Source organism: Oryctolagus cuniculus, chromosome 7, assembly GCF_964237555.1.
Source record: "Oryctolagus cuniculus chromosome 7, mOryCun1.1, whole genome shotgun sequence".
Classification (NCBI taxonomy): domain Eukaryota; kingdom Metazoa; phylum Chordata; class Mammalia; order Lagomorpha; family Leporidae; genus Oryctolagus; species Oryctolagus cuniculus.
This window is the reverse complement of record NC_091438.1, coordinates 164437669-164444497: the sequence shown is the minus strand read 5'-3', so window position 1 is coordinate 164444497 and position 6829 is coordinate 164437669. Positions and strand designations below refer to the sequence as shown.

At 53.7% G+C, this 6829-nt stretch overlaps 1 non-coding gene across 1 annotated transcript; it reads left to right on the top strand.

The window, feature by feature from the left end:
- The first annotated feature begins 442 nt into the window (after nt 1-442).
- LOC138850755 (U6 spliceosomal RNA) lies at nt 443-549 on the top strand. Its single transcript, XR_011390935.1, has one exon. It is a non-coding gene; the product is annotated as a U6 spliceosomal RNA (small nuclear RNA).
- Nucleotides 550-6829: the final 6280 nt, after the last annotated feature.

Genomic DNA, 6829 nt, shown 5'->3' with positions numbered 1-6829 from the left:
TGCACCGTGTGCACAGCTCTTGTCCAGGGTGCACCGTGTGCACGGCTCTTGTCCAGGGTGTACCGTGTGCAAAGCTCTTGTCCAGGGTGCACCATGTACACGGCTCTTATCCAGGGTGCACCGTGTGCACGGATCTTGTCCAGGGTGCACCGTGTACACGGCTCTTGTCCAGGGTGTACCGTGTGCAAAGCTCTTGCTCTTGGCAAGCAGGGAGTGTACCCTTGTGTCAGACGCCTTGTGAAACACACTCTTAGTTCACACATTCTTAACAGTTCAGCCCCTATTTGTGATTAGTTGGGAGTTTGGACTTGGGAGTGAAATGTAATAGACAGAAACCCAACTGTAGGATTATAAATTTAATCTTTTCCCATCTTGTAGTGGTTACTACTATCTTTTTCAATTTGTGCTCATGTGAATCCCAAAGTATCAGAACACACGTGTAGTGCTCGCTTCGGCAGCACATATACTAAAATTGGAACGATACAGAGAAGATTAGCATGGCCCCAGCGCAAGAATGATACGCAAATTCGTGAAGCGTTCCATATTTAAAAAAAGAAAAAAGAAAAAGAACACACATGTAGATCTGTGATGGATTTTCTGGCCTGCAGACATTCATTCAACAAGGAAAGTGTCTAGAGCTCTTTGTGCAATGCACAGTCTTCATTCAACATGGAAAATGGCAGAAAGCTGGATATAAGCAGTATATTCTTTTTTTTTTTTTTTTTTTTTTTTTTTTGACAGGCAGAGTGGACAGTGAGAGAGAGAGACAGAGAGAAGGGTCTTCCTTTGCTGTTGGTTCACCCTCCAATGGCCGCCGCGGCCGGCGCGCTGTGCTGATCCAAAGGCAGGAGCCAGGTGCTTCTGGTCTCCATGGGGTGCAGGGCCCAAGCACTTGGGCCATCCTCCACTGATTTTGGCACTCCCGGGCCACAGCAGAGAGCTAAGCCAGTATATTCTATCAGGTAAGCATAAGAGATGGAAGATCGGGGCTGGCACTGTGGCACAGGGGGTTAAGCTGCCATCTGCGGCACCAGCATCCCATATGGGCGCTAGTTCAAGTCCCAGCTGCTCCACTTCCAGTCCAGCTCCCTGCTAATGTGCCTGGGGAAGCAGCAGAGGACAGTCCAAGTCCTTGGGCCCCTGCACCCACGTGGGAAACCCAGAAGCTCCTGGCTCCTGGCTTCATCCTAGCCCAGCTCCAGCCATTGCAGCCATTTAAGGAGTGAGCCAGTGGATAGAAGATCTCTCTCTCTGCCTCTGTTAGCTAGGAAGTTAAGTATGAGCTTATGTGTGAATGACAAAGGCTAAAAAGAAGACTTCCACGTCCAGCATATGCATCTACATCTCAAAGTCATCCCGATAATGTTTCAGGGGCAGCCAAGTGTCCACATCCTGCCCTGCCCCCTTCCACCTGATAACCTGCCAGGTGGAGGTCCCCGCCCCTTCTGCCTGACAAACCTTCCACAGTCTCCCAGGTGCAGCCCAGTCTCTGCATCTCAAACACCCTGCTCCGGATCCCCATTCTCTAGGGGGTCCTGCTCACCCTTCCTCTGAACCCAGGATGGCGCCAGCTAGGCTTCCTCCTGTCTGATACCTTCAGGGGAAAACTCAGATAGGAGCTTCTTACTATTTACAGCCATAAAGTCCTTTGTTTCAGGAGGAGATGTGTGAAGACAGAGACCCATCTCCTTAAAAACCCCCGGCCTAAATGTAGACCGGGCACTCTCTCCAGGTCCTGTCTGGAGAGGTGCCCATCCGTTCTTACGGATGTCCCTGCCCTAATAAACTTTCTACTTTCCACTACTCTGTCTCACGCCTGAATTCTTTCTTGCACGAAGACAAGAACCCTCAAATTTCTCCGGTAACACCTCTGTCTCTCTCTCTGTAACTCTGCCTTTCAAATAAATAAATCTTTGTTTAAAAATGATTGTATCAATTAATACCAAAGAAAATAATAAAATAACAAATTATTAATAGAAATTTAGATAAAAATAGAATAATCAGAAGTTAAAATATCCCTCCACATCATATATCATCATCAGCTTTTCCCACCAAATAGGTGTTTGAAGTGTTGATGCCAGAACTATTTTCTTATTGAGAAACTGCAAGGAAGTTTTCAAGCGCCACTAGAAGCAGTGCAACAGCCCCATTTACTATCACGAAGTTCAGATAGGGGTCCAGCGTTGTGGCATAGCCAGTAAAGCTGCCATATGCGATGCCGGCATCCCTGATGGGCACAGGTTAGTTCGAGTCCCAGCTGCTCCACTTCTGATGCAGCTCCTGGGAAAGCAGCGAAAGATGGCCCGAGTGGCTGGGCCCCTGCACCCGCGTGGGAGACCTTGGATCCCAGCTTCAGCCCGGCCCAACCCCAGTCATTGTGGCCATTTGGGGAGTGACCAGCAGATGGAAGACCTCTCTGTATCTCCTGCCTCTTTCTAACTCTGCCTTTCAAATAGATAAATCATTTTTTTAAAAAAAAGGTTAAGATAGACCTAACTATCTCCCCTTTTTAGGGCATAATCACGGATGCAGGTAGTCAACATTTAACATTTTTCCCTGAAGAAAGTCTTGTTTATAAGGTGAGTTAAGTCCCTTCCAGATGGACACCTTTTATCCATCCTATCAATAAAAGCATTGTCATAAATTTGTTCTTATTTCAACATTGTTTGAACTGAATGAACAGAAGAGAAGCCACAGCCACTTCATCCTGGTCTGTGTGCAAGGTTGGCCGTGGTGCTGCTGGGGAAGCGTAGACAGAGCATCCGTCTGGTGACATTCGGAGCTCACCTGTGCCCAGTGCTGCCCACTGCAGGACGCCCCGAGACTGACAGGACAGCTATGGGCGAGCTCATTGCAGCTTTGCCTGAGACCCTGGGAGTCAGAGGCACCCTGGGGCCCAGCAGGGGAACAAAATGAGGTGGACGCCTGCACAAAAGCTCAAAGTGTCAGGTTCAGTGAGCATCAGTCAAGAGTAAAGCAGCAGATGTACAGCCCACTAACACGCGTGTGTCCATCAGCCCACTAACACACGTGTGTCCATCAGCCCACTAACACGCGTGTGTCCATCAGCCCACTAACACGCGTGTGTCCATCAGCCCACTAACACGCGTGTGTCCATCAACCCACTAACACGTGTGTGTCCATCAGCCCACTAACACACGTGTGTCCATCAGCCCACTAACACACGTGTGTCCATCAGCCGTCTAACACACATGTGTCTATCAGCCCACAAACACAGTATGTGCATCAGCCCAGTGACACACGTATGCACATAAAAAAGTAACGTGCACATCTGGCATCACTGCGTGGCTCAAAAAGATACGTACACAGTCAACACCACAACCAAAAACACGGATCCTATACATTATTAGCTCAGCTGTCCAAGTGAGTCGGGGTTGGTGGTTCCAGAGAGCATCCAGTGGCGAGGTCTGGGTTCTGTCTCTGACACAGGAAGAAGCCGATGGGGCAGGCATTGCACAGCAGGCTAAGGCGCCACTTGGGACACCCCATCCCATATCCAAGTGCCAGCTCAGGTCCTGACTACACTGCTTGTGATCCAGCTCCCTGCTGAGGCATCAGGAAGCAGTAGATGCTGGCTCAAGTGTCTGAGCCGCTGCCACCGTCTGTTCAAGCATTTCAGCTCAGCTAACTTCTTCCCACAGCTGCCGTGTCCAGAGCTGAGGGGTCCGTGGCATTTCCAAAAAGCCACTCACGTGCCCCTTCCCGGAGGCAGGGCCTCCACCGTCCCCTCCACACCTCCCTCCCATCAGTCAGACTTCCTGGGACCGTCCAGGACCCCCACCCACCTCCTCCAGTCGGTGTCTCTGCTGAGGTGCCCCTGCTTCCACAGGCCTCCTGGCTTTCCTCTCCCACCCAGGGGCTGCCTCTGTGCCCTTCCGGGCTCTCTCCTCTGCCATCCCCACAGCTTCCACGGCCCCACCTGGCTCCGTTCTGTCGCCCTCACCCTTGCTCCTTATGCTCTGGCCTCCTTCCTGGCTGTTAAGACGTCACCTCCTCCTCTGCCCCAGGCCCTCCTCACTCCCCAGAGTTACCCCACCTGGATTATCTGTGCTTCCTCCTGTTTCCCCTTGGAGAAGAAGTCCCTTGAGCTCAGCAACGCTGCTCTGCCCCTGGTGAAAGCTGGGGCTGGGGAGGGCTGGGAACAGGTGCAGCCCCCCCAGCAGCCAGCGGCTCTGCGCGTCTCAGAACTTGCCGGAATGCTTCAGAATCGCACCACGGACAGCACAGCACCCACCCGTCTTAGCCCCTCTGGATTAGCTACATTTTGCTGCAAAGAAATTTTTAATTCACTTTTTTCCTTCTGAAGGCTCAAAAAACTTTAGTCTATCCTCGCAGAACAACCTACCAGACTCATTGGGGGAGTGTCCGTAAGCCCCCAGTGGGGGTCACCGTGCTGAGTGCAGGTCTGTTGAGGGCAGGCACACAGGTTAAAGCAGATCAGGTTTGTGAACTGGAAGACCACACCTTCACCACGCCCCTGTGTGACCTCATGTCCCCACCTGGCCACTCCTGAGTGCCCACCGGTTAACCACCCCCTTTGGAAGTGGATTAAAAGCCTGGGACACAGTATGCCTGCCCTCTCCTTTCCTGTAGGAAGATCCTTCTAGGCGAAGGTACATGCATCTCTGTCCCCTAAATAAATCCAACTGGATGGAAATTTCTTTACAGAAAGGAAGTCTTTCAGGGCCATTCCTGGGTCTGCAAGAAGTTGTGGTTTCTCTAAAGTCCCATCTGGAAACACACAGGAGAAAACATTTGGGGCAGTCTGTGTTGGGCTCCGTGTTGGGCTCCGTGTTGAGTTTTGTGTTGGGCTCCGTGTTGGTTTCCATGTTGAGTTCTGTGTTGGGCTCTGTGTTGGGTTCTGTCTTGGGCTCTGTGTGGGTTCCATGTTGAGTTCTGCGTTAGGTTCTGTGTTGGGCTGTGTTGGGCTCTGTGTTGGACTCCATGTTGGGTTCCGTGTTGAGTTCTGGGTTGGGTTCTGTGGTTCTGTGTTCAGTTGTGTGTTGGGCTCCATGTTGGGCTCCCACACCATCACACTTTCAACACGCGCTTCCTGTCTCACAGTTGCTGTGCATCGGAAACAGGATGCAGTCTGCAGGCTTCAGATCTACCCTCGGTTCCTATCCAGGGTCGTGGTCTCTTCTGAAGGTTTGTTAGGGGAACTCCACTTCTTCCTGAGACTCTGGCTGTGGTCGCATTGCTCCGTGATGAGACCCAACCCCTGCATGAGTGTCCCACAGCCCAGGAACGCTGTTCACACTCCTCCAGCGGAGCTGCACAGCGTGGCACTCGGCTTCCCCGGGGTGACAGGGGACCAAGATGGGGACTGTGGTCTCTGTGCAGCCTCTTCTCAGAAGTGAGGCTGTTCAGCTCGTGAGTCCCACTTGGCTGCAGGCAGGGGGCACTGCACAGAGCATGGGCACCAGGAGGGTCCCACTGAGTGGCAGAGCCGGAGGGGTACAGCCCGTAATGCCCCTCCCCCCACCCTTAGCAGAGCAGGAATCCTGAGACTGAGACGTGAGGAAGCAAGTTCCACACAAGAGCGCGAACGTTTATCAGCACGACTCACAGGGTCTCAGCTAGGGCCGCAGACAGCGGGGCACCGCTGCCAGTTCTGTGCAGGGCCCGGAGACAGCTGCACCGTCACAAACGCACGGGGAGCCTGGGGTTTCACCATCTTTCCTGCCCATCAGGCATCCTGCTGAGCAGCCCCCCCTGCTGGGGCTGGGGCTGGGGCTGGGGCTGGAGAGTGGCTGGCAGGTGGCCCGCCTCCCCCTGAGAGCAAGTAACACGAGACGGCCTCCGTTTGCTGCGTCACGGGCACCCAGTATTAAAGCTGAGTGAGCACACGTGTCTACCACATGGGCTGACATGTCCAACTCACTCGTCGGGGCCAGCCTCCCCACCCCACCCCACCTGCTTCTCCTCAAGGCCCAGCTCACACGCCCTGCAGACCCTGGAGCCTCAAGTTCAGGAGCCAGGGGTGATGCTCTGTGGAGACCCCGGCTAGGCCCTGTGTTGCTTATTTTTACAATAATTCATACAAATGTGAAGATTGAAACTTTCGCTGGAAAAAATGTTTCTTACAACCTCAGAGATGACGTGGATTGGGGTCCCAGGTCCCAGGCCTCTTCCTCAGCCTGTTGGGCAGAAGTGGCCACCAGAGGCCACTCATTGAGGAAGCAGACACCCAAAGAGCGTGGATCCCAGCTGCCAGGGCTCTCGGCTCTCGGCCACATCCCGTGTCTCTCTTTGAGGTCACCTTGGACGGTGCACAGTGGCCAAAGGCTCAGGGTACGTCCATGAGCACGGTGCTAGCCGTGGGGGATGCTGAACCCTGAACCCCAGGCCGGGGATTCCTGAAGCCAGGAGTTCAGCTGGGAACCGAAAGGCAGAGGAGCAGGGGAAGGCCCTGGCTTGGCGCCAACACACACAGATTTCTCCTGAGCCCCGTCCCCCCTCGGATCTGTTCCCAGGTCACCTGTCACTCCCACCACTCCACAGCTCGGCCTTTCTTCAGGTCACCCCCAAGAAACGTGGCCTGAGGCTCGGTTGGTTGGTGGGCCCCTGCCGCTTCCTGCACACGGGGGTCCCCTCTCCAATCCTGGGCGGTGAGCTTTCCCACACCTGCAGTACCCTCACTGAGGCCCAGCGCTCAAGGCCGCTACAACACAGAAAGCTCCAAGTCGGCCACCAGGGGTCGCCACTGCTCCTCCCTAGATGTGCAGACCCCGAGGGAAGCCCACGGCTGCGGTAAGAGCGCGTGGGCAGCAAGGGTGAGCAAGCAGGAAGCTTTTCCAGAAAAGGC